Source organism: Mycetomoellerius zeteki, unplaced genomic scaffold (genome assembly GCF_001594055.1).
Source record: "Mycetomoellerius zeteki isolate Tzet28-1 unplaced genomic scaffold, Tzet1.0 scaffold114, whole genome shotgun sequence".
NCBI lineage: Eukaryota > Metazoa > Arthropoda > Insecta > Hymenoptera > Formicidae > Mycetomoellerius > Mycetomoellerius zeteki.
Window position 1 is genome coordinate 293,496 of NW_017256062.1, and position 26,212 is coordinate 319,707.

Consider the following 26,212-nt stretch of genomic DNA (forward strand, 5'->3'; position numbering starts at 1 on the left):
CCTTCCCTGCAATAATTTAGAGACAATTCGGTTGTCCCTAATGTTGCTCCTTATCACAAGAACAGACAATGACTCTCTTCTATAATAACTATTTCGAGCAATTAATTCGGTTGAATTCATTTATATCTATTTTAAAACTAAAATAGTAGCATAATTCTCCTATTTCAAAATCAATCCTATAATTTAATGAAGTTGCACGAATTGAGCTGAAGATTATTAAATAAGATAGCAAAAGCCTATTATATGTCAATACTAATGACAATATAATTTCAGTTACATAAATAAATAGTTTTATAAATTGCATCAAATTTAAATAGACTTTTTTAATAGAGCCGAATTTATAATTGTTTTAAATGTTTGAATATCAAATTACTATACAGATGTTAGCATAACGATTTAGATTTATTAAATACAGTGCTATCGATGATCAATCACCATGACGGAATTTCGCTGTAAACAACGTTTGATAAATATGTTAATAATAAACGGCCGACATAAAAACAAATTGCCATCGTAACTACAGAGTAGCATTTAAGTGTGCAGTATATCTTGACATCTCGCGCAATAAAATAAATTACCGCGAAAGCAAACGTTACTCTCTTCAAACGTTACTTGCGGCGATATTCTTCAAAATTTAAATAGCGTATTCTCGTAGAATTTTTTTATGAAAAATCCAATCTCTCTATACAAAGATTACGGTCAAGTTTTCGCATTTTTTCCAAAATTGCATGTTGAAGAGACTGTAAATATTCTATATGTATTTAACGTAAGAAGGATTTGTTATTTTATAACACTTAGATTAGCATTTAAATTTATTCGTGTAATATCTCAACATAAAAACTTGTGGTTAAAAAAAAATTTTAAATGTGTTTATGCGTGTAAATTATCGATAAATAGATTAATAATCGTTTACGTAAAATGTTAAGATATCGCGTTCATCGAACTTTTTACAGAAAAAAGAAATATTCTCTGGTTATGTTATCCGATTATAATTATTTAAGATGTTAATTAAATAGAAATGAATTGTCGTACTGATTGAATTTAGTGCAACTTACGACGACAATGAAATCTCGGTAGCGTTGCGTTAAAGCAGACTCGAATAGACTAGTGGGAGCTAATTATGGACGAGTCTACCCCAGGCCTTTGACGTCCTACCTCGCTTGTCTTACACCCCGTTCGATTCCGTTCCATTTGCGATAACTAACAGGAACAAACGCCAACTTTTTACATGCACTCGGACGCGAATTGACGCGATACTTATTTTTGCAACTTTTTCCAGAGAGCCGACTTTTTTTATTGTAGGAAAAATCAACAGCCTTTTGTCATAACTTTAACAATTATTTGAGCAAACTAGGCCTAGTACGATACTAGACTTGCAAAATAATGCAAATGAAGCAAACCAATACTTACTTATCTATTACTTAAGCAACATTTGCGTTCCAAAAATGATATATCAATATCATTTCTGCCATTTCATTAGTACCACTGATTGTATGTATTCAGAAAACGTATAAAACGTGAATAATACTTAAATTAAATGTTTTTTGTTAAAAAATGTTCAAATGTCAAATTTTAATAAGAATCGATGCGCATGCTTTTGTTGAAGAGATGTTTTTATATAAAGCTGGTTCTACATTAATCCCAAGTTGATCGCGAGCTTGTTACGACAGTTAATTTGAAGTGTCAGTTTAAAAATTGACGCTTCAGATTAACTGTCGTAATAAGCTTACGATCGACTCGCGACTAACGTAGAATCAGCTTAATATGTAACCAGAATATTTTTACATAATAACGTTTTGCATAAGAGAACTATTACATTCAAATTATCTGTTGCAAATATTTATTTAATTTTTGTTACTTCAGTTTTAGAAAACAATTTTCTTCTGTATATAATAAAATATCATATGATAACATCTTGGAATAATTTTTCTAATAATTTTTCTAATAATCGCGAATTATTTAACTATTATCTAGATATTTTTTCGAATTGATTAAACCTGTTATTCTACTGCCATTGCGGTCAAATTTTATTTATTAAGAACCTTCTTCTGATCGCAACTTCTGATGCAAAAAAGGTATAACTACGCCAAGTATACTACGCAAGACATACTAGGCCGAGATGGGATAGCTTAATTAAATTCTTTTTCATCATGCTCCTTTAACTTGTGGCTTGATTACTACTTTGGCTTAGAGTTATCCAGAAGTTTTAAATTCTTACAAATTCTTCGTGATGGCTGGCTTTCCGCTTATTTAATAATGCAAATAAGACTTTAGAGCAGAAGAAGTTGAACGGTGGCTGCTTATTGAAGTGAATTTTTAAATCGGAAAGAGACATGGTAATATATATATATATATAAACAAAAAATTTCAGTTCATTCCATGTTGAATTTAAATTAAATCCTAATTAAAGTAAAAATACAATTATTTTTAAACTCAGGCTTACAAAACGAAAAATTTATTTTCGACAGTTTGACATTAAAGTAATAATTAGATGAATAAATAAATATGCACAATAGCGTTGAAATTAAGATAAATTAATTAAAAATAAGTTGTATATTAAGTAGAGAACCTGTCTTTATTTTCATCAAAACAAAGGGAAAATTCTATTATGTTGTGGACTTAGTTTCCCGATAATATGCGCCATATCTGTTTTCTTTATTTAATCAGGCGTACATGAGCTCACGAGCTTGGAGAAAATATTTGTAAGAAGGGATGCGCTCCAGTCACGTTACATCCTATAAAATAGAATATTCTACCTCGAGTGCATGCCTTGTATGATAACGAAAAGGATGTAACAATAAGAGAAATTCTTCTGCGGAAGTATCGAAGCTCAAGCTTCGTAGCATTGTTGCATAGTTCGCATTGCATAATTTTTATGTAATCTTAAAATAAAAGCTAAAACCTGTATTATTCGTAAAAACGAAGAAAATATTTCCATTATTTAAATTAACATGAGACATTGTTGCATGATAATGTGAATATGTCACAATAAAAACAAAATGTTGTAAGATTTTAATTTGTGATTCTTTGACATTATATAATATTATATTTTTAATAAGCCATTATCTTCCACGCTGTTCTGTTTCATATCTGAAATATATGTGCGCTTGCATATATTTTCTAAAAGGAATCAAATCTTCTTTTTCATATATGACTGACATATCATTGACATATACTACTAACGCGCTCTTTGTGTTTGAACAAGACTGATTATAAACGCGTTCATTATGTTTTAATCAATGTATCGGATAATTAATGTTAAATGTAGTCTAATTGTTATTTAGGATATAAAATCGTCTTAATAAATGTTAATAATTTAAATTTTAGAATTGTAACATTTTTTATTACAATTTAATTTTAAGTTTACGTTAGATTTTAAGTATGTAATCGTTTCGCTTGTCATGTTTAGTTAAATGTTAAATATAGGCTCGCTTGATTTTTACTTAAAATGAACTTTTCAAACTTCGCATTCTAAGATATAAAAATCCATTCTGAATAATTCACGTAACACGTTCGTAAGGCCAGATTCAAATAATGATCATAAACGCGAGTCTACATTTTTATTTCGCTTGTGATAAAATTTGTAATTTAAATAAGATGGCAATGCTACCTCATGTAATCTTGCAAGAAAAATTTTGTAAGCGTAGAGCTTTGACTATACTCTTTAGCAACTTCAAGGAGTGCTCCACTTAATAGTGAGAAGAGGTTACCGCAGATTCTCTCACGAATACTTAATGAAATCATCGCGAAGTTACCAAGAATCGAGACGAGTCGCTTATTCTCGAGGTGTTATCGCATTGTTTCTATCTCTTCCGCGTAATATCAGAGAGAACAGTACTATTTTTAACAAGAATTTATATTTAAATACATTTCTGCAAATTTTATACATTAATCACAAATTGATAATAATTATTTACTTTCTTTTTGTGTCATTAATATTATATTTACTGCCAATAATCTTTAATTTTTTTGAAGTCTGCAATTAAATACTAATAGTTTTCCTAATAATCTAATTAATAATTAGCGCATTCACTTAACTTAGATGTTTTCTATGAATAATTTTACTAGGTGAAAAACTCGATATTTAATTGCTAAAACCCCGTTTATGAAATTTATTAGATAACAATGATGACAGTTACACATACAATTAATTAACAGTAGGGTATTCAAGGATGGAATAATTATTTCAGTAGACTAAAACTTTTATGTAAATAATTCTATTCTGTAGTTAATTAAATTCTCATTTGTATAACTTTTCACTTTGTTTTGTGTAACAAATTTTCAAACCCCTCTATACAAAATTATTATCAAGTTATTTATATTTAATTAGATATATAGAAATTTTATAAAAATAAATTTTCTCAAATATTTCAAAATTCTGGTCTAATTTTCTATGATTGCCGAATCCTCTGCTTTTACAACGAATTCGCTCAGTACTCCCACGTGCATCGTATTACTTATCCTAAGAATGAACCCGTTATCAGGATTGCAACGTCTTGAGTACCGTTCCGGAATTCTTAATGAAACGATCACAAGGTTCCCGTGAATCGATTTACTCATTCTCAAATAGGTTACGCTCATCCCTCATTCTTACCGTTCTCTAGTCGCTCCTTAGGGAGCTTCAAGCTACCACATGAAAAGAAAGTGTAATCATGAATGAAAATCACTCAAACGATTATGAACTCCATATATTGCAAAAAGGCAATAAAGTGTCGGTATAGCGTAAAAATTGTACTGACTTTTGAATAAAGTCGAACTACATAGGTACGCTTTCAGATTTTTTTTATTTTTAACATTCAAAAAGATTCTAGTATCCTAAGATATAAAAACTTTAAGGATGTGTGTGTGTGGTTATTTAGAAATTACGGAAATATACAAAAACCTGTTTATAAAATCTTACGATCTTTTTTTCTGTAATTCGCAATTATAAAATAATTTAAAGTTAAACATATATTATTACAAATTTTAACAAATTAAAACTCATATATTTGTAATTATGCTTCTAGAGAATTTATTTCAAACTTCTTTGTAAAATGGAATAATTAAATAATTAGATTTTCAGAAAGCTCAAATGTGAAATAATAATCCATTCATCGAAATTACTTTAGAAAGCAACAAATACAATATAATACAATGGCCTTTTACTTTATAATATATTACAAATATTTTGTAACATACGGTGCGTTAAACATTTGTATATGTACAATATATCGCGTGCTGTGTTTACACAGGATAGCTTTGTTAAACTATAATCCGCTCACAACATGGAATCATTTCATTCTTGTTATTGTTAAATAAGGACCAATGATTATCAGTAATCATTATTATCAGTATTTATCTATGGGTTTTTGAGGTTAAAGTCACAGGGCGTCAAAGCGCTAAGAACGCTAACGGTATTAAAAAATTAAAAAAATATAGGTAATTGAGACAATCGCGTCTATGATGCGATTTTATAAATCGTTCGAATTACAGATAACAACTGTCATTAATGTGGGGTCTACAATAGAAGTCGTAGCGGCCGTAGAGTCTTAAGTCGTAGAAAATTAACAAATCATAGGCGAATATGAGAAGAATAATCGACTATAATTGATCAATTTTCTACGACTTAAGACCCTACGACCGCTACGACTTCTATTGTAGACCCCGCATGACAATATACGTAAATAACGCATAAGACCGCCATAACTTTAACAAAATATGATTAATATGATATTTGTAATTGATAAGATACTACTAGAGAAAGGTCACCGATACTGACATAGGTCTCCTAAAGCGACATCCCCTTATTTCTTAGAAACTAACCTTTGCACCTTATTAATATTAATAACGACGTGATCTGTTTAGCTAATTAAAGAAGTACAAACTCATAATTCATATATTTGTGGCTTATTTCTATACCAAATCAGCTAAAAACAAATTCTATGAATCCGAGAAGAAAATTCTTACGGTGTTCTTTTGCAAATTGCGTAATTAAAATAATAGTGACTGTATTGTTGATAATATTATGTCATTTTAAATGTTTATAGTTTCATAAATTAGTTTTCTTTACAGAATAGGATATATCTTTATTTATAGAATAGGAATGTTGGCATTATATATATATATATATATATATATTGCCTACTATGTCAGTTTTGAAGCCCATTTTGTCACGCTCATTTTTGCATAACTTACGAAAAACTTAATTATTGCAAAATTGCAAACAGTATTATAAAAACTGCTTATACTATCTGATAGAAGACACTATTTAGTTTGTATTTATGTTTTTGAAATTGTATTTTTATCTTTTGTTTAAGAAATGTTGTCTAAAAACAAAGTAGTATGTCGGTATCGTTGACCTTCCCCACACATGTCGACAGTTGAATAATGAAAAACAATGATATATCGGTTGTTTATTAACTTTTAGGATGGGTTTAGACTTTGACAAAAAAGCAGAAAGCAGAAATGCAGCAGTCAATCAAAACTTGTGTTGGTAGTAAGCGGTACAGAAAACCGAAACTAGCGAATTACCAACGCGAATTCTGATTAGCTGCCGCTTTTCTGCTTTCTGCTTTTCTATCTAGTGGTCTGTTTTCTGTTCCTGCACTAGACTGCACTAGAACTCTCTTTCTCACTTTTGACAAATATCAAACATATACCTATCTCACTTTAAGTTCCAAAAGTGTACACTAGTTCAATCACAGAAAACAGACTTTAGGTCTGAATCCACCCTTAGTGCACACTATTGGGTCCTTTATATCCTGCACATTTTTTTTCTTAGAAAAACGATAAGGAGCATCAAGTAATTAGTTATAACAATTATATACAATTATTTATATACATTTTTAATACAATTTTTACAATCTTCATAAAATTTTTTGTTATTTATTATACATACAATTTTTTTAAACACACAACCTTACAAATACTTTTTAAAGATGTTAAAATATATGTAAGAATCACTCCAATCAGCATATAATTAATATTTAAAAAAATAACTCATCGTGTATAGTAAAAGACCGAGAAATCATCATGTATACTAAGAGTTAATAAACTTAATAATGTGCGTGTTTCGCGAAATGTAGGTGTACGATTTAAACTTATCGTACGAAACGATACATGTTTTTGAGTAATATATTCTGTTCTTTTTTTATTTATTTTCTCACAGTGCAATCCAATCGTCTTAAATCGTAATCATATATTATTTGAAGAAAATATACAAAAGTACAGCCAGGAGCAACAGGTATACACCGCCGTAGCGAATGTCGCGTAAAGTAAGCCATACGATTTTCGAATCCGCCGTTGATCGCATTGTTTGCGTGACGTCTACACGAATCTTAGCTTCGCGTTTTGCGACATATTCTCTCCGTTGCGCCGTAATATACTAAAATACACAATCAAATTGGAAGTGCCGTACAGAACAGTGCGTGAGCATTCCGTTCTAATTGTATATAGTTTGTACTTATATTTGTAATTAATTAAATTTGATTTTACAGATTGAGTACATAATGCGTGAGTATCACAAAGAAATAACGAATGAAGAAATAAAGAACAAAAGAAAAATTCGAAATCGTCGCGTGACAAAGAAATAATTCGGTTAGTAACAATTATATTTATTATTTATAATTGCGTAAGTTGCTTGTTTCTGAAAAATATAAATAAAGCGACAGGTACAAAAGTAATTGAGTAAAATATTTATACTAATACAATTTTTATATTTTTAGCATAAATGTTCGATGTTTTCGAGTATAAAGAATAAAAGTATGGATTTCATTGGCGGTGAATTATTAGGAATTAATTGTGTATAAATGATTGCTTGATAATTTATTCGCGGATCAAATTGCAATTTTATGAACTATTCATATTTCAAAATATGATATTTCAATTTGAATTTCAACTAATATACTTTTAAATGAAATTTAAGTAAATCTAAATAATTCCAAATTAATAGGAAATCTATTTTAAATTACTACGAGATCTAAAATTCTAGAGTGTTAAAAATTGCAGAACAATAAAACGAAAGAAATGAAACACGGTTTAAATTGAAACGTTTAAGAAAAATTTCGTCTCTTCCAAGATATTTGATAAAAAAAAATCGTTACAAGAGAAGTAAATGCTCAATTAAAAAAAATAACTGGTTAAAACCCTTACAGAAATTTAATACTGACCGATACTGAAAGACAGTAATTAACTACTTATTTTAAATATTAAGAGCATTGTTGTTTAGTACTTCAAATAAGTAATTAATTACTGTTCTTCAGTAATAAATTGATCAGTATTAGATTTCTGTAAGGGAATCATAAATATACTTTCAAAGCTTTTTTTCTCAGTGCTTTGTTGTCTAATATTTTATTGTTTAGTAATATTAAAAAATTCCAAATATCTGCTATAAACGCTCAATGTAAAACGTTACGAGACTTCTATTTGAATCGATTTCCTCATTTCGCGCGCTTTAACCTCTTCGTGCCCTGAAATTCTCGCTGGGTCGACCCTACAGAGAAATATTTGATTTTGAATGGGATGCATCGGGGCGATTCCGCGAATATAAGGCGGTTGAATGGTATACATAATACACTCCCAGTCGCATCCGGGCTAAGGATTGGTTGGAACGCGGCCAGTTGGCCGCGACCCAATCCGTTATTTCATTCTTTTCGAATCCACCCTCTGTATACCACCGCGTGCTCACTAGCCCCGCAAAACCACCCAGAGTGCACCCTACGCGGCACCTAGTGCCACACCCACCACTGCCATCGTCATCGATAACAGAGCATGTTTCGTCTTCCGTTCTGTTTTTACCGCCAAATGAATTGCACGACTTCACAGACGCGTGCGTTTTTGCTCGGATTTTAAAAACGAACTTTTTACGCTAAAGTTTCACATGCATTTATGGCATCTGAAAAAATACAACAATCTCTTTAAAATGGTAAAATATGTAAAAATATTGTCGAATTGAATACTATTAACTATTATATATCTCTTTTTTCTTCTGATCGGGATCAAATAAATACGATTTTGTTTTTACAGTTTTATTTTATTTTAGCTGCTCTTTACTGTATTCAAATTTATTTTGATTCTTATACTCGCTTTTCATTTTCATCTCATCATTATGAGCTTTATCCAAATTATTGTTCATAATGCAATCGCACAATTCTCAATATTATCAGATTATCATCTACATTTGTTTCTTTTGAAAAGATAAAGTAAGATTCGATAAGTGTTGATATAATGAATAATAAAATTTTATTAAAAAATTTAATCGAACACACAATAAAATCTTCTTACGAAAATTTTCAATTTAAAAATGTTTATTGTCAAACTCGCATTAATAAACGGATCCGCGAGATATTATTTTCCGATTTTCTTTCTTTTTTTTTTTGCATTACGCCTTCACGCATTTTTACCGCTTTCGTTTCTACACAAAAGTTGCGAGAAGTGTTGAGAGGCAAAAAATTGACCTCACGTTCATGTTCCTTTGCACGAACGTTCGTTTAACGTGCGCGCTCACGGTATACGGCAAACAAGAGCGTAATAAATGGCGAATGGGGTAAAAGACCACACGGGCATATTGATTTCGCGATGCAAGCGTTATCCTCGTTCCGTTCACCTATGTGCGATCAATCTTCTCATTTCTGCATGTAACCTCGTATGCGTGCGGAACATGTATCCCGATAGAATTTTGCAACTTTTCCTCTGTTGTGCGAGTTGACTAATAATACATTTGAAACATCAAAAATTGCAGAGAAAGACTTGCAGAGCTTAATTAAATAAATTTGAGATTTTATTTATCATCATTTATCATATTGGTTCTTATATATATTTCATTTCATTGATATTATATAACGTACATATTTTTAAAAATAGTTTTAATATTTTAATCAATACGGATCAGAAAGAAATCCAATAAACAGCAGAATAAAACCATATCACAATTAAAAGTATTTTTTTTTAATTAAAGCACCGTGACGTGAAATAATAACTGTAGAGATTTCAGAGAAAACATATTGTATCATTGTTGAATTAAATTTCGATTATTGCGAACGTTTTGAGGAAAAAGGTTGATTGCGTACATCTTTTTCAGCGATTGATTGCAATTTGGTAGACGTCGGTCATCAATGTACGGGCATATTATTACAGGATTAATGTGTTATATAGAATTTATGTTCTCTGTCAAAAACCGAATATTTTGTGAATTATTATTCATCATTGATTCACAAAATAAATATTAAAATTCAAACTCATATACAAGAATCGCGATCGCTAGTTATTATTGCTAACTGCATACTGATATATTTGCGATCATCAATTATGAAAAATTGAGAGAGGTAATTTATGGTTGTTCAAACAAATGTTGCCGCGATGCTCGCGGCGGCACTGCGAGCAATTTTAGAGAGAATTCGAAATTTTGCATTCCACAAATATTTCATAACGTTTCCGCTACATTTCGTTAATCTTCGCGTTTTCACCTGCTCTGCTTCGTCGGCGGCTCAATGATAACAATTAGAAACTGCAATCGTGACAATTGTCGTCGCATAGTAGGGCGCTCTGAATTAAACTGCAGTTTCATTCCCCGACGGCGGCGAAGTCATTGTCGATTTGAGGCTCATTCGTACGATGTTACTTCCGCTGATGTAAACGCGTTATTGCCTGGCGTTTGGCAAAGTCTTTTCCCTTGAGATACTTCGCGAAGGTGTTCTCGGGAAGATCGTTCCGCACTCGTGATTCCCGCGACGTTTCGGAATGAGAAATGATCCTGGGGGTTATACGTCCGTATTATTCTCTTTCACTTTTCCTCAAAAGTTCAACTCTTTAACGGAGAAGAGAGGTAAAAAATAAAGAAAGAGATCGAGGTGAGGAAAAATAAACGATGCGAAAAAACGCATTTTCTAATATACAGTTACGCGAAAGAGTTGTTGAATTTATAATGAGATCTGCTTTCAGTAGCATTTCATAAACTGTAAATATTCCAACGAAGTTTATTTCTGGCTTTGCAATAAATTATGAACAAAACGCACAATGATCACTGATTTGATTGCGTTCTTCCCGACAGGAATTATTGGAATATCAAAAATTGTTATTTGTGTTATTATTAAAAAGGTCACATTGTTGTGATAAATTCTTGATAACGTCAATAGCACATGTATCTTTATAATTCTAATAATTTGAGATACATATGGATTCCATGTCATATCTGTATTTTAAAACAAATATAATAAATTATACATGTATATATGTCGTTTTAACAATTCAATATATTCAAATAATACTTATTTTCTTCTAATAGACCGTAGCCAGTTGTATACCATTAAACTTAACCAAAGCTAAACTAGTGGATTGGCAATCGTATTTCCCGACAGATTAATACGGAATAACTCTTGTCACAGACTATCGGAAACGACCTATTTTCAATACCTCGCAATTACCACAACCGCCAATTTCTGTTTTGTATCGGATAGTACGTTGTGGGCAATATTCTGGCTTTTCATAACTATTATTGGCATCAATAAATACATCAATAGATATATTTATTGATTTTTATTGTTTTTATGTCAAATAATCCAATTTTTATGTCAAAAATTTGATCACATCGAAATAAAGCAAGAAAAATAAATTCAACATAATGCATGTCTAAGATTTATACATATTTACTGTAGATTTTTATTTTATTTAAAATTATTTATTGTGAATTTCTCATAAAACGAAACTGATAAAAATTATTGTTATATTTTTAATAACTATATGTATTTTAATAACTTAGCTAAACTTAACATTTTTAGAAATGTTAGCATTTTAAAACATTTCCATATTGTTTCACAGAAAACATTAAATACGTGGAGATGTACATACTTGTAATTTTGACAGAAAATAATTTTTGAACTCTCTAAATGTCTTGAAGTGAAATCTCACTCTAAGAAAGTGAAAATACAGCCGTTTTTGGAGAAGAGTGAAAATATTTCATTTCTTGAAAAAGACAATCTTCTCCAAAAATGACTGCGTTTTCACTCTCTTAGAGTGAGATTTCACTCCAAGGAATTTAGAGAGAAGATGGCTTAATTTGGTGATTATGTAATTATATTTGCAGCGAAAGATAATTGCATGCTATGTGTAATGCGCACCATCGAGAAAGATACAATAATAACCGCTATTATTCTAATAAAGCTTAAAACGTTTAACCTACTTGCGAAAAATTTACTGCTGAGTTTCTTATTATGATTCACTTTTGAATATAGAGATAAAAAGATGCATAAATCAGTTAAGAGAGAGAGTTTAAAATTTATTCTTAAAATATTATTTTACCAACGCAATATAGTTTGTTATAATATTTAAATTGTAACATATAGTTACACATATTTCCATTTCCAATTACTTACTCTTTTAATATCTTCAAATTAGATGCTAACAATTTCAAAATTGGAATAGAACTTTTAGAAATATAAATTCCAATGCTAATAAATCCTGAAAACGAAACTCAAATGTGAGACAATAATCTACTTATCGAAATTATTTCGAAGAGTAAAGAATATAATGTAAGGCATGCTTTTACTTTATAAGTAATACGTTATTAATACTTCGTAACGGTTGGCATACGATATTTGGAGAATTTATTTATATCGCGCTATGTTTGTACAGGATCGTTTTGTCATTCGCGTGGCGATATTCGTCGAGTAAGCCGCGCCGCGAGATGCTCCGTATGTCACTATTTTTTGAAACGTCATTGTGACAAGTACCGCAAACCTGATTATTGCTCACAAACAAATAGTAATAAATTAATTCATTCATTTAAAATAAAAAGCGATAGTTATAAATCGAATGTTATAAAGTATTGCTTTACGATGTTTATGGATAAAGATTATTTCTTCATTCTTGGAATGGAGTATACCTGATATTGCACTTTGACTTTTCCATTACTGTAATTTGCTTTTTGTCATTTTCGAATTAAAGGCGAATTAGAGTGATGTGTATGATCAACGTGATGCTACAAATGCTTCAAAGTATTCTTTGATTAGTTAATTAGTAAAATTCTTTTAACTCTTCATGTGAACCGCTGTTTTTTACTAACATTGTGTGAACTGTGAGTCATGTGCGCCAGAACCATATTTCTCCTAATAAATCAATAGTGAAAAATCGAAAAAAGATTTTTTTGTATTATGTTACATCTACTTTATATTCCAACCGGTTTTAAACTCAGATATTACGTTGTTTTTTTATATAACAAAATACAAAGGAAAGCACTGAAATTTTCTATGAGTAAAAAAAATCATAATTTTTTAATTAGGGATGCACCGGATCGTAAAATTACCGGATATCGGATATCCCGACAAAATGTTTTATAAAAAAATTTTTCTGTGGAAGAAGATTCAAAGGAATCATCTTCATCAGCACTTTATACATCACTTATGTCACTCAGGACAGCCTCAAAGTCCGCCTCACTCTCCGAAGCTTCGTCATAAAATATTTCAGTTTCTCTTAATTGTAAAAGTCGTTCAATTTCTTCGCTGGATCTCGATATTGCTGTATTTTTTGCTAACACGGTGTGAACGGAACGCTCGCGACTTTACTTGCTCACAGGATCACAACAAATTGACGAAAATCATATGGTCGTCTTTATATCCTCACTACACTACCTACCTTTTTTAGATTCCTTGATCCCTTTCCTAATCTATTGCAATGCTACAGCTATTTGAAATTTTGACTTCCTTAAAAGACTTACTGCTCACACGCAGAGTTAATTGGTCAATCAAATGCATTAAAGCATTTATAGTGAGACTTTGACCGCACTCTTTATAATAATTAAAAATATTTTGGAACGATTGACATACGATGTTAGAAATTTGTTCATATCACAGTGTTTACAGGATCGTTTTATTATTCACGGCGACACTCAGCGGGTAGGCAGCATCGTGAGAGCATTACTCGTACGCTTCGTACGAGTAATTTTTTTTTTTTAATGTTGTAGCAAGTACCGCGATTATTGCTCACAAATAAGTACTAATAAATTCGCATTTAACTAATAATTTCACGATTAACGATTTTTAAGCGTATCGAAGTAAGTTACGAAACATCGTTACATAATTATCGATCATCAGTCCTCGTTAATAAAAACTTATGAACGAGACGGTTACGGATCTGAATATTTCCACATTACTTTCCATATAGCGTTTTACAATCGATCCAGTAGATACTGGGCTAGTACTGCCATAGTTCAGATACTGGCGCAGTACTGGTTAAATACTGGATGATAGTAGACTTAGATCCAGTAGACAGATGGTACTGGCCTGTTTATCATTTTAGCCAGTCATTTGTCAGTGATGGCCCAGTACTGATTGACAGAACCTTTGTCGTCAGTTGACAGTCGTAGCGTTGCAGGCTAAGCGTTGGTTTCGTTCTAATTGCTGGCGTCTTACTGGCGATCCTGTATGGGTTATATGTATACGTTAGGTATTTTGCACAATATATTCATTTAAAGTGGAAAGCAATACTTATAAATCGAATGCTATAAAGTATTGCTTTGCAATGTTTACGAACAAAGATTATTTTTTTATTTATTCTTGCAGCGAATATATTCATGTCATACTTGATTTTCTCATCACTGTACCTTGGTTATCATTTTCTAATTAAAGGCGAATTAGAATGATGTATACAAATCGACCGATGGATGGTGCAGTCGAAGTTTTACTACAAATGCTTTGAAGCATTTGATTAACCAGTCAGAAGAAACAATTTTAACTAATTGGCCAATCAAAGAATTCTTTAAAGCATTTGTAGCACTATGTTAACCATATTTTGAACAACATCGAGCAACAAAAAACGGTAGCGTATCGGTTTTTTAATAATACCTGTATTCCGCGGGATTTATTCTATAAAATCCATCAGTTGGCAAATCGGCGAATATGTTTTCCGATATTATATTGTGCGTATTCAAATTTCTCTACGGGCTTCTCTTTAATTCACATATTTATTCTTTTATCCTGTAATATAAGATAGTAATTTAAAATGATCTAAAAATTCAGCATATATTATTTGTTACTTACTGGTATAATGTCCGACAATCGTGTATTGCGGAGTATTGTAATTAGTAAATGTGCGCGAATTAACCAAATAAGTTTCCGCGAGTGAATTTTCGCGAGTGCGTGAGGTGTGAATGCAAAGATGGAAACTGAAAGAAGGAGGAGAAGACCTAGGAAGCATCGAGCGGTAGATGAGGTGAGCAACTTACTTACTTTTTATACATATATTAGTTGTTACTTGAAAAAAAATGTCTATTTATTTAAAAGACTGAAATAAGAATTATATAGAAAAAGGCTGTTATATTTGTGGAATTTGATAAAATATTATACTTAAAAAAAAGATAATTTTTAAAAAATAGCGAGTTATTTTATTACATATTTACACTGGAAAAAGAGTCTGGTTGCATTGATTGAAAGTTTTGTTAAAAATGGACAAATTAGAATTTTTTAATTATAATTCTAGTTAAGATGATCAGAATTCTGGTTGATCTGATCACAATTTTCTAGTTCCATTTTTAACTAGAAATTTTTCTTAATGTTAAAGAAAGCAAAGAAATAAATAAAAATTTCAAAATGGACAAAAATATTTTTATCAGGATATTATAATTTTTATCAGAATATTAGTTACTTTGAGTAATAATTTAGATTTGTATGTTACAGTTCAACGTAGTAACATATGTGCAGTTCACAACTCCGCTGCTACACATCATAGCGTAAGTTAAATTACTTTTTATTTTATATTGACATAACGAATTTCCGAAAGTTGTATCAAATTATATAAGCGTATCAAATTGTATAACAAAATAAAAATAATGTAGATAAATATGGTATTATAAATTTCGTAAATTCATTTCTCTAAAATGGATGGGCTAAAATAGATTAGAAATAGATAAATGGTTGTTATTTAATTGATTTATTCACGGAATCGCCGTGAATTTATTAATGCATTTTGAGAACGAAACCAGTGTCGGCTTACACTGACTTGCATTATTGACTTATTTTGATTTATTTCTTTGAAGCCTTATTATTCGTGATAGATATTGTTGAAAACGGAACTTTAAAAATTAAGATGTTCGCCAACAGCGAGCGGTGAAGGAAAACTCTTGTAAGATGCATCTACCTTGTCTTCCTGTCATTCATACGCTATAATTTATCACGCATTATATATCTATCGCGTCCGCTGCATGCGGAATGAATTTCAGCTGCTCGATTGTATCCACGATATTTCCAGTACTGTTCGCGCTCGCGAGGCCGAAAAACCACTTAATCTTCGTCGAATGGAACAAGGGTCCGCGGGGTAGATAGGTGGGTTTTGTGAGAAATAGAGAGCAGGCAAAGAAAGGACAGGAAATGACAGAGAGCAGTTGCATTCGGAATTGCATACTGCGAATCGGACTTTCCGGCACGAGCCACCGATATTGTCCGCTGCTCTGGAATCTATGATTTGTTATCCCAATACGTAATTACTAATAAGTCAAGCGGTTTCGCCGAACTGATTTAGGTCCCAATAATCAACGAGTTCAAACGACCGAAATCAGCGCGAATAATCATCGACCACGTTTTACCCGATATTGAGATTGACCATAAAAGCCCGTCAGTGACAGTCAAATCGGAAAAGCTCTTTGGATAAATGATCGATTGCTCGTTACAGGATAGCTAACCTATTTTAACGTGCTCGATGTTGATATATGCATTATATACGTTACATTCAAACCGACATCCTTTAATATTCTTGCATTTTATGCATCATGAACATAAAGAAACTACTACGTAGAAATTACATCGTAAAAATCTTCATGGTGCACATTGTGGACAATCTCATTGAAACATGGCAATCTCGAATGAAGGTACTTGCTCCACGAACGAACAATTGAAATCGAAAGAGAATGATAATTATTAATAATAATAATAATAATAAAGCTTCAATATTAACTAACTTAATATTATTAAGATTATTGTTTAGTGAATTTATTGTTTAATATTATTAACTTTTCGTTTGTAGTTTTATTGATAATTAATAAGTAAATTAATTACTTTCGGTAATCATACGTATAATGTGATAGGTAAATATTAAAATAAATTAAATAATAATTACCATAAAGTTTTATGGTATTAAATTCCAAAACATCGATACGTAACAGATCGATTGTTTCTGATTTATACTTCTAAATGTTAATTTTTTACTTACTAAGCGTTAATTTTTATGTAAAGTTGTTATTTCTTTTATGATTGCGATTTATTTTAGAAACATTAAGAAAAATGTAGGAAATATTTAAAAAAGCACATATCTGCGTTCTGCTTGTGTCGATCAATATCCCTAATTGCAGTCGCGTCTCTTTCTCACAAATTTCTAATACGAACCTAATTCGATCGAGCCGATTAGATACGCTATTGGCAAATTTACGCGCGCATTACCCGCAACCAAAACCTGACCTAGCGGTCGCATTCCAGCGCGTGTTCGTCAATCGGGATATCATAAAAGCTTAGGCATGTCGGTGGATCGACATTCATTATGTATCGGCAAACACGATACGTGCGGTCAGGACAGGGTGGACAGAGATCTGCAAGGCTGGTAGGAAAAAAATGGAAGAATCGTTGACGGATCGGACAGAGGATCGGCATAGAGTTTAATCTGCTTTGGGGCTTGAAATTCAAAATACGCGATGGCTAATGCATATTGCCTTTGGCACCGTTCCAAGTCGCCTATGCAGTCGAATCTATCCCCCAACTCTCTATCTCTCCTTTTCCCTCTCCCAGTCTCGTTCGCCACCATCATATATCTATTCTGCCGAACTCCCCACTTGTGTGTACCCACACCCTTGCCATCCCTTCGCGGCCAGTGTAAACTCATTTTGTCATGCATTAAGCGGCGCAAAGCATCACACTCCTCCTGCAACTTCTCTGTCTCTCGATATATCTATATTTCTACTTCTCCTATCTCTCTCTCATTTCTCATTTCCTCGCTTCAAACGGGTCATGTCATATATACCAGCTCAATGATATTTATGCCATATTAATCGAATATCTCCTTTATATGCACTTTCATATACAAGCATTCTCCTCTCCTTTACCTTGGCATCTTCCCTCATTCTCTTGCCTCGTTGCAGCGTCTATGATGGTGGTCTAAAATTTGTGGACTATCTCGCATAGAACAGCAATCAATTCCGGTGGTCGGTTGTGTGGCGAATCTTAGGAAATGGTGAGCAACTTGTATACGCGGATATCGATTATTTACATGTTCAAAATTGATGTTTCAAATTAATGTTAATATTTCATCAATATTTAACTCACATTAAGGTTATTACTTAAAAGGAATCGGATTCAATGTAAAAGATAAAACATATTATTTATCATTTAAAATGTTAAATTACTTGAATAATTTTCATGAAAAATTAAATTGCGAATATTAATAATATTCGTTTTTATTGTTATGATATGATAGATCAGTAAAATGTCTATTAAACAATTACGTTTATAAATCTCCTATGTGTTATGTAATATAACATGATATAACGTAACGCAACGTTAGACACAAATAAAGTACGTAGTATAATATTAAATACAAATTATAATATTTCTTCAACGTGTGTAAGATTCTTGCGTGACCTTCCCAACCTAAGAAAGAAATTCGACCATTAAGGTGACCCTAAAGACAATTAGTCATATTGGAAAAATAGTACTTATACACAGACGATTTACATGTCATTGACACATCACAACATTAATATCTCACTCACGCATACCACACATACATATAAATTTTCATATAACAATTACGTTTTAATTAGACGTCTAATTAGGTTAAATTGTAAGTACTCCACGCTATTTGTTCATGCAAACTACTAGTCTGTGGATTACTATTTCGTAAGTAGATTGCACAGCTTTTATATGAAGCAAGTGTTGCCATGACGTGACAGCTCTGGAGTGCCATATTGGACTGAGAAATGGTAAAAAGATCTCAATTTTTTGTCGTTCTTAGCCACGTATGTGTTCACTCTACTTCACAGACACGTATTAATACGTATACTTTAATCCTGAAAAAGGATTTTCAAATCAGTAAGAGAGGAAAAAAGTAATTGTTATACAAAAATTATATGGTCTAGTCGATAATATTAGACGACTTTAGGATCCCCTTAACGTCTAATTGAGAGATGCGAGTAGACGGAAGGTGGAAAATTGCGCAAAGGGATTCGATTATCGGCGATCCCAGTACCGTATCGAAGCGAACGAAATGCGCTTAACATACTTAAGATCGTTTGTTCCACCGCTCCAACTAGCGATCCAAATCAGTCTCATCACGGCTTATTCCTATCCGGAAAATGGTCGAAAATTGCTTTTTCGCATGCACACCCATTCACGAAACGTCAGTCGGTATCCCATTATCCTACTATTAAATGCTATCGTACAAAAAGAAATAACTTTATTACTAGAACATTATATATAATATTGAAATTACTTATGTTCATTGAAAGAAATTTGAAATTAATTTTTTACGATCCTGAAAATCATACGTTTCATATATAAATTATAAATGTAATGCAAATTTAAATAATCTTATTTAAAAAAATACTAAAGTAAATTACTCATTAAAAACATTTTATTTGTAATACGAGTTATTACAATAATTTTTATTAATGTCAAATTTTATTTATTGAAATGATATCTGCTGATTAATATATGAATTTATTTAAAATTAACTGCATTATATCAAAAATTATGAAAAAAATTTTTTCCTTATTTTTCGGATTATAAAAAAGATATCTGGCTGTGAAATATAGTCAACTATGGCAGGAATAGATGATGGGAGGTGTGCGAAGGTCATAAAATTTCTATAAAGAAATCCCGTTTATCTCGTCGCATACGACGTGTTAGAACCTCGGGGTTAAGAGGAACAAACATTCTGTAGCAGGCGCTTTTTTTGTCAGCCGGCACGACAATTTGGACCCACTCATAGACCACGAGATTTCGTTAAGTGCACTAAGAAACAGATGTTCTATCGCGGACGACACCCGGCCTCAAATTGTCCTTCAACGACTCTTACTTCCAAAATGCAGTCTGCTGCATTACTTCAACATTCTAAAGTCACAGCGCATGATTTAATGAAACAAACACAGAAAACACACATGTTGAAGAAATAAATTTGTCGATAATTTCAGAAGAAGCAGTTGTAATTTTCTTTTTTATGTAAAGAATACACAGAAGCTTAAACAAACAAATTAGTGGATATACACATAAAAATAATATTCACAGAATTTTTTTGTAAAATAATTTTGCACAGTATTTTTCATTATGGATTGACTGCAAATATTTAAAAAAATTTGTAAAATAATATAGAGTTCGACACATTTCATGTTACGAATTTTGTAATATATGGTTGTAGGATTAAACTTGTTCTAATGTTTCTTATTTTAAGAGTTGTCAATGAAATAGAATTCATGTTTTGTTTTATCGATGTTTCCTTTAATTAATTATATAAAATTAATATATTAGCTTTTAATTCCATGGCTTAGTGGTTTACTTCCACAATTTATTTAACAGTTTTGTTTAAATTCAATTATGTTTTCAATTTCCGTTAATGCTCATCATATAAAAGCCAGTCGATGGGAAACGCACGTGTGAAAGTAGAATGAAAATCATTTAGCCAAACACGCGCGTAAATCGTCGATTGATGGTATCGGTAGCCAATGAATTAGCTTTCCCTTGCACGATGAATCACTGTGATTTACTAGCAACTACGGAGTTGTGTTTAAAAGGATTCACTCTCTGTTATACCATCAAGGGTTGTAAGAAACTCTGAGCGATAGAAGTACATTTCTTAGTCGCATTTACATTTAGATTACTCTGGTACAAAAAAGACGTGTACTTTGATTGCAAAATCATCTTTATTTGCAAAATCGGAAATTGTAGGACATTTTCAAATCTATAAAATATTTTATAAAATATTTTTTAAACCGGGAATCAAACTTCTAAACTTCGAGAGATTCCTATCCCTTCAACTAAAAAAACATTATTAAATCTATGAACGTTATAAATCTATAAAAAAAGTTTTTAAAAATTTTTTTAACTAATAGACGGTAAAATAACAGAATTAAATACTAAAATATTTGAAAGTAAAAATTCTATAAAAGTAAATGACGCAAATCATCAAAAAAATACACGTTACAGTAGTATGATGGAATTTTGATCAGACGGACTGTATGTAATGCTATACCTTTAGTTTACTTTAATTCCATATTTCCATGACTGTAACGCGCTTCAAATGAAATATTTTTTATCTGTTTTATTAAAACTTTTATTATTTATTGTTTTGTTATCATTTTATCAGTCTTTAATATAAAGTTTACTAGAAATTAATAAAAAAAAAAGGATTTTCTTGTTCTATTCAAAACTTGATATCCGTTATTTGTTTGTTGTGAAAAAATATTCCGATTTTGACATAAATATTAGAAGAAAATCTTGTATAATCAATTTTTCAATGTATGTCATATGACCTTAGTAGGTGTAGTTGAACATCCAGTCAAGTTTACTATCTATAATAACATTACTGATTTCTCTTGATATATTACATAACAAATAGGTAAAATTAGTTAGATAATTATTCGATTTAGTGGCCTCAGCTTCAATATTGATAAAATTATGCTCATTATACATGCGTTTTTGTACGAAACGAAAGACAAAGGCATCGCTCTGTCCCGCGAAACGAGGTGTTAATCTTATGTTGACGACTGTTCGGATTCTAGAAAATTTGTTGTAAGTTAACGAAATGCATCTACATATGTTTATCTATTTATTGTCTTGTTTTTCTTCAGTAGATTTTTCGCATCTTTTGTACCTAGTAACTGCGTTACATCTAAATTGGGATGTGCTAAGTAGTTTTATTTCTCAGTTACTAAACAGAGATAATATAACTGTCTAGTAATTATTCAAAAGATACATGAAATTTCTATTAATGGAGTTCCTAGTCTTTTTAGCATTGTATCAGGAAGAATGCTAGAGTACACTTACTTTCATTCTCTCGTAAGGCACGTATCATTATCCCAATTTTCCTTTAATGGAAATGTCGCTCAAAGCGTTGCGTTTCCTTGTGTAGAACACGGATAGCGGTTTGCATTTGCACTTGAACTTGCGAGATACACGGGTGCTCCGCGAATTCGCATGCCCCGAAGTCATCGACAGAGTATGGAAACGTGGTAGCGTGTATGCATTTGCTTGAAACATTAATTCACGACGGATCGCATGGGAAGTAATGTGTCTACTAAACTATTCGCTCTTCCTTTGATCCCCACGCGGGAACATAAAGTACACGGTTGCATTCGCGCTGAACATATTAGATAGGATGTATATTTCATACGACTCGCGATTAATCTTTGAATAAAACAGCGATGAATTATAGTGAGCAAAGTATTGTCCCATGAGCGTTATGCCAATGGAATTATTCAAATAACATCAATCGTTATATGACAAACTATAGTTTATCTGTTACAAATATATTTGATACGCTCTAGTACAATATAACGCAATAGATACACATAGATAAGCTTATCTACTCAAAAATAATATTTATGTTAAGGTGAGATATGTTGAGATCTCGCTGAATTTGTAACTATTGTAGAATATCTCTCTCTCTCTCTCTCTCTCTCTCTCTCTCTCTCTCTCTCTCTCTCTAAATCCAATAAATCTAAAATTTTCAACAAAATATCTCTAACCGAAGCTACCAAAAAAACTTTTGTTCAATTTTGAAATTGAAATCGAATAAATTTTGTATCTCTGTAAATAAAATCGATTTATCGTGTTTAAAAAAAAATTTTTGTTCTGTTTATTAATTCAGATGTACGTAATACTTCTGTAATCTGGGTTGTGTAGGAGAAAGTTAATTTTTTTATTGTAAAACGTGTGAAATATTTACACCGACATGGCAGTTTTTCGGAGCTAACCGCGCGTTACAGTGGAAATTCTCTTGTATTGCCAACGTAGTGTTGGAAGTACTGCGTTTATTTAAAAATGCCGACTTACAAAATATTGTTTGTAAGAGAAACTCGATTTTCAAGAGTTTTTTTTACTGCAACTCGACACAATGTATAAACCAATACACTTTCATTCATTGTGGCGTTTACGCGCCAGTGAAATTCGCGCTTATCCATGGAATTAACTTATCGTCATAGAATTTCTTATAATTTATTGTTTCATGTATATTTTTTTAGTGTACCTACGGATTATCACGGGATTGTAATGTAACTCTGTTTACTACTCTGTTAACTACACTTGCAAGTTATTCTTTCCTCCTATTTTCCAACTTTATCACAATTTATTCACTATGTTATATCAGTATACACTTATGTGTAATTGGTTGTTTTATCTTACTTACATTTTGACTTTTTATGATCATTGTATATAAATATTTTATTTTTTATGAGACATCTGTATGCAATGATATTTATCACTGATTTGATAAAAAATTTAGAAATAAAAGAGATCTGCCTAGGTCTCAGTATTTGTAGAATTGTCATAATTTATAACTTATTATTACTTACAAAAATATTTTTTGTATCACTTTCAACAATAAAATGTAAGCATAGCAACAAATCTGCAATACCAAATGTCATGTCGTCGAATGAATCCGTTTTTGACATTTCGACAGACATTCTCGGAGAATGAACGCGCGCATTTATCACTATTGATATGCGACGAAGCGATCTGTTATATTCTTCTACATAAAATTTTGCGTTGTTTGTTGAAAATTCGTTGGTTCGTTGTTTTCGCCATTCGTGGCAATTTCCCAAGAAAAAAGAAAACCATCAACTCGGTCCCTCGCTTGTTCATGTTCGCACGCCTAGGCCATTCGCCGCAAAATGAATTTTCGCCCCTATCGCTCACCGTTGACGAGTGGTCCATGAAAAATGGCAAAATTGATGGATTGACGGACGAGTAAGAAGCGTAATATCAAATAACGGTTTACTACCCTCCTTGGAATGATCCTTGAGATTTAGAGAAATGATACAGACAGCATAAGCTGTTGCAAGCAGATTTTTTTTGCTTTAAGCATTATTTATTAACAATATTAAAATGTTGTTTAAAAATTAAGGCTATGCATTGCAACGTTACATAGACAAAAGTATTTTTTAAATAAGTGAAAGAAGCTCTAAGTTGGTGAAAAATTCAATCAATATTTTATATATATATATATATATATATAATTTAGCATAATACATTTTTTTACAATAAAATGAACTATCATTATTTTATAAAATAGGAAAATATTTGTTATTATTAACATTACCTTCTGATCCATTTTAATTGTTTTAATTATTATGTAATAAAATCAATGATTATTTTATTTTTTAGTTTAGAATAATCAATTTCTTTGTGGTAAAATAAAGTACAATTATTTTTTAAATAGGGAAACATATATTATTATTAATGTCACTTTCTGATTAATTTCATGTTCATCGCATCCAGTTTGTGTAAATGAATTTAAATAAACTCACAATGTGAGTTAAAATTTCTATTTTAAAACAATTATCGTTAATTATTTCATGAACGATATTTAATTGAAGATTAACATATGACATGTAATTGATCGGGATCATCATTAATAATGAGCTAAACAAACTGTGGAATCGGAAGAGCGCAGAAGCGCTCCAATGAATAATCGAAACGTGTAGCGTGAAGCGTGAGCTGAATGTGGAAAAATATAAATGCGGACAGTTTTTGATACACCTCCTATGGGATATACTGGGTGTCTTGTCACAGAACATTGAGAAATATTATATTAATTTTTGAATATTCTACTATCGTGTTCATAAATATTAAGACGTTCAAGTACGAGATCTCTTGGGTCTTTTTCGTCTTTCAGTATCACTTAGCCAAGTAGAAAATATATATAAAAGTTACACAATTTTAGAATAACACGGACAAAGTATATTATATACATATAATAATAGACAAACGAATTTAGATACCAGAATAATGCTTATTAGATTTTCTGTAATATAACTGTGATAATATAATTACACGGAAAGAATTTTCTCTTAAAATTTACCCATAAATTATGATAGTCATGGGATAACATTTCGAAGAACTGGATGTAAATCTCTCTCATTCACTAATAAAACTACAATAAAATATAAAATAAGTTTAATTAATTTTTCTAATCTGAAGTGCATGGTAAAAATCTTTAAAATATTATATTGTACCACAACTTCTCTCTCTCTCTCTCTCTCTCTCTTCTCTACCATATTTTCAGGATAAATTTTAAGAGAAAATTCTTTCCGTGTACGATCTGTCCTTTGATAACAAATTCTAAAATCATGTGAATACATTTAATAGGCCGAAGAGAAGAAATACTTTTATCGTTGAATTCGTCTTACTTTGCGCGATTAATTTGACAAAAACGAAAGCTGAGCAATCAGAGTCGCAAATCGCCGAACGAAGTTTTTGCACGGTAACCGCCCCCAGAGATCGATTCATTAAACGTTTCACTTCGCCGGCAAGTTCGTCGGCTATTCGTTTCTGCTAATGCATCGCAAGGCGAAGTTTTAATTCGACAAATACGACGACGATGCAGCGGACACCCGATGCATTACCTACTTAAAGACAATGGCGTGGCCGTAAGCGTTTTCCGACAATGTATTATCGTCAGACGGAGATACTTTCCCTGATTCTTTTTAAATAGTGGCGGTAGCTTTGTTTTTAATACGCGTGACCCAGTTGGCCAGACGTTCCACTTTACATTGCACGTTGCACCTATTTCCGATAGCTTAAAACGAATTTACGTGGTGCATTCGTGATGATCATCCCGAATAAATCATTCGAAACGATGAGACAAACCGGTTTTTCTGGGATTATTTACGGATATATTAGATAATAAATCATAGCGTTTACAGTTAACGATATGTAACTGTAAATTAATAACAAAACGCAAAAGATATATATCGAACGCTCTGTTCGAGTTAGCATTCAATTAGAACTTTTGCGCAAATCATTCTTTGGAATTGCCGTACTTTTAGAGACTTGAAATGCGACGACTCTGTCAGTAAAGACTATTTACTAATTAGCAACGTCTCAGTCACGCTCGAAATACGAGGACAAGTTTGCGTCGTGCGAAACACCGTATGGTAATGCGAACGTCTTTTAACGGCTCGATGTTACTCCAAGTCGTTAACTATTTTACTACATGTTGTAAATGAAATTCACTTTTCGACTACATCGATATTGCGTCGTCATAAAAA

At 31.5% G+C, this 26,212-nt stretch overlaps 1 protein-coding gene across 1 annotated transcript in view; it reads right to left on the reverse strand.

Annotated features, from left to right (window-relative positions):
• The window catches only part of LOC108728869 (nicotinic acetylcholine receptor alpha7 subunit), a 222,437-nt gene that overhangs the window by 12,706 nt on the left and 183,519 nt on the right, over positions 1-26,212 (reverse strand). The window lies entirely within an intron of this gene.